The sequence below is a fragment of the Phalaenopsis equestris genome, unplaced genomic scaffold (genome assembly GCF_001263595.1).
Source record: "Phalaenopsis equestris unplaced genomic scaffold, ASM126359v1 Scaffold000300, whole genome shotgun sequence".
In the NCBI taxonomy this organism is placed as follows: Eukaryota; Viridiplantae; Streptophyta; class Magnoliopsida; order Asparagales; family Orchidaceae; genus Phalaenopsis; species Phalaenopsis equestris.
Genome location: NW_018164742.1, coordinates 64,758 through 68,225, shown reverse-complemented (window position 1 = coordinate 68,225; position 3,468 = coordinate 64,758).

Below are 3,468 nucleotides of genomic sequence, written 5' to 3'. Positions count from 1 at the left end.
TATGGTGAACTTTGAATATGGAAGCAACGGCCTTAGCTTACCCATTTTCTTGAGCTAGTTAAGAATATTATTTCAATATCAACATGAAACACGTATGAAGAAGCCCTTCTTATTCCTTACCTGCTTAATAGAAATGTTGAAACCCAGGCTCTAATTTTTTCGAATTGCCCATATTACATGGATGAAATTGCATAAAAAAAACATATATATATCTTGATTTGTGACAATACTGTTGTGATGTTTAATTTAATTGCTGAAGATATGTGAAGCAAGGTTTATGTGAAATATGAATTTGTGAAAACTGATTTTAGCATTCTTAAAATTCACAAACATAGCATACAATTTTTACATATTTATCTACACCACCTAAATTCTAATTTTTACATGCAGCAACACCAAATTCTTATGTATTTACTTTTCTAACTTCTAAACATATGTTTAATTTAATTGCTGAAGATATGTGAAGCAAGGTTTATGTGAAATATGAATTTGTGAAAACTGATTTTAGCATTCTTAAAATTCACAAACATAGCATACAATTTTTACATATTTATCTACACAACACCTGAATTCTAATATTTACATGCAGCAACACCAAATTCACATAACTTTTTACATGTATACCGCCAAATATTCTCACTGTTTTGGAGATGATTTGTGTGTTGTTTGGGTGCGATTCAGTTGTTATTTTTTACCCAATATTTCCACTGTGTTGGACATGATTTGGGTGTTGTTTGAGTGCGATATGGTTGCTATTTTAGGTCCAATTTTTCCACTGTTTTTGAGATGATTTGCGTAAAGTTTGAGTGCGATTAGGTTGCTGTTTTGGCTTAATATTCCCACTATTTTGGGAGATGATTCAAATGTTGTTTTGGTTCAGTTCCCTTTCATTTTTATGGGCTGCATACTTACTGTTTTGAAAAGTGTTCAAATGCGTTTTTATGGGAGGCATACTTACTATTTTGGAATGTGTTCAAATGCATTGTGTTCTTGAACATTTTGTGGACTTGCTGCTTTGAAGATGGTCTAAAGGTAGTTTTTGCCTTGTGTTTTTTGTTGATTTGGAGGGAATCATGGACTGTTTTTTTCTCCTATGTTTTTGCTGATTTGGAGGGGATCTACGATTGTTTTTGCCTTGATCTTTGAATGCTAATTTGGCTCTAGTTCTTGTTGTTTAGAAGTTTTTCGAGTCCACTTAATCACTCTGATTGAGGCATGAGTTACCTTTCTTCAATTATTTTGTGGTAGCTTCTATCCAAGGTTTGACGGAAAAAATCACACAGATTGCTTATGGTTGTCTGTGGATGTCCTCGAGAATTATGAGTTTGAGCCTAACCCGAACCTAAATTCTTATGACCCTCCCTGATATTCCATATATGCAATAATTGATCTTTTATATGCATTTATGTCCATGTATTTCATGTTTGTTTAATTCTTGTCAATATTTGTATGTTTTACTTATAATGCTAACCCTTTTGGCAGCAGTGTCAGAGGCGACAGGTACGTACAACCACTCTCTCTTTTTCTTTTACTGCGCTCTACTGCCGCTATCTTTGTTTATACATGCAACATTACTATTCTATTATATCCTATACCTGTCGAGACCCCTAGAATAAAGAACTGTAGCAGCAAAGCTAGCGACTCAGCAATATGAATATCTAAATACACTTCTTAAAACCAAAAATCATCACGACAAGGAGCTTAGAGCAAGCATTCTGGGAAGTAACACGAGGCAACGACGTGGTAAATCAGAAGGAGGCGATCCTCAACTAATACTTTTCGTAATTCTAAACAACACAAACCCATAGAACTTCGAAGTAGTTCATCTAGCACAATGTAAATCCTTATGCTATCTTTTAGGTATTCGTACTATCATATGTCGTGCGATATAAAACCTAACTGTTTTTAGGATTTTGAGGTCGTCATTCGGAATGACATAAATTCTCATATATACTTGGATCGTTTGTATGATGTGCAGATATATGTCCTAAATTTTTGATAAATTGCAGGATTCAAAATTTATAATTTCTCTTTCAAAAACATAAAGTCAATCCATAGGCTACTTTGAGATGTCACTCAGGTTTCCTCTCTATCTTCGATATCTCATACATTTCAGTCATTTAGATTCCCAAAATAACTGTTCTTATTTGAGTCATTCCCACTTGAATTTTTTATAAACAACCGCAAAAACTAAACTTTGAATTCTTGAAGACGAAACTACTAATGATAATCAAGCGTTTTTTTAAGTGACTTTGGTCGTTTAAGATGTAGTTAACTATAGAGATTTGTTCTTATAGAGAATTAAGAATCCAAATAAATTAAAGTCTATCTAATCTTTATATTAGATATGAGGAATTGTTGGTCACAAAAAAAAAGGTTTAGCAAACCAAATAATTGTCATAAGTTCTTTAGTTTATATAATCAAGCCTGCTGTCAAGTAATACGCTTACCTTTCAAGGTGATGTATTACTTGTAGTGTTGTGCTCGATTACTTAAATTATTAAATATATGAGGTCATTTCGGTCTCATTTTTTAAAATAAAAATAATGTCACACACACACACACATCCCACACACACACACACACACGTATATATTAAATAAATTATTTTCAAAATAACCGAGAAAATTCTAATTTGGCGACCGACGAGGTATTTTTAAAAACACTCAAAACACCTATAAGTTAATTTTAGTATTTTCAAAAATAAAAAATATGGGTATTATACCTATACATGGTGGTGATATATTTGCTATATGAAGCTAACAATGATAACAGTTGATTTTAAGAAAACCTTAAAACAACTTTGAGATATTTTCAGTATTAAAAAAAAAAAAACATATTTTTTAAAAAATAAAAAATAAAAAAATTCAAAAAATAGTCTAAGCAAATATGTTTTCAAAATAAAAGTAAAACCAAACACAAAAACAAAAAATAAAAACAAAAGTGATTCCAAACAAGCCTTGAACAATTACTTTTTAAGAAAAGCAAAAGAATAAGAAAAAATAAAATTGATCTGAAATGTGCCCAAAGTTGTGTATCATAATCAACTTAAATTTTATCATTTGTGTAAATAATATGATTGAGTTATAGATGTAGACGTCCATGATGCCATTGCTAATAACTACAAATCCATTTTATCACTTTATGTAATACTTAAATCTATATCAAATCATGATCCATTAGTTGCAATAAATACATAAAATATGATTAAGTTTCTACAATTATGTTGATTATTTGCCAAATCATCTAATTTTGGTAAAATACAAAGTTGACTGAATGATAGACTAAAGCTCATTTCAATTTTATCTTTACATAGATTCAGTTGCAATAAATTTGAAAGACTTTACAACACCAATGAATCATAATTATTTTCTCATGCAATAAAAATCATCTTTTAATAATTTCAAGAAAGAATTCATGCTCTCAATTGATAATAAAACAATCTTTAAAATTATATATATATATATA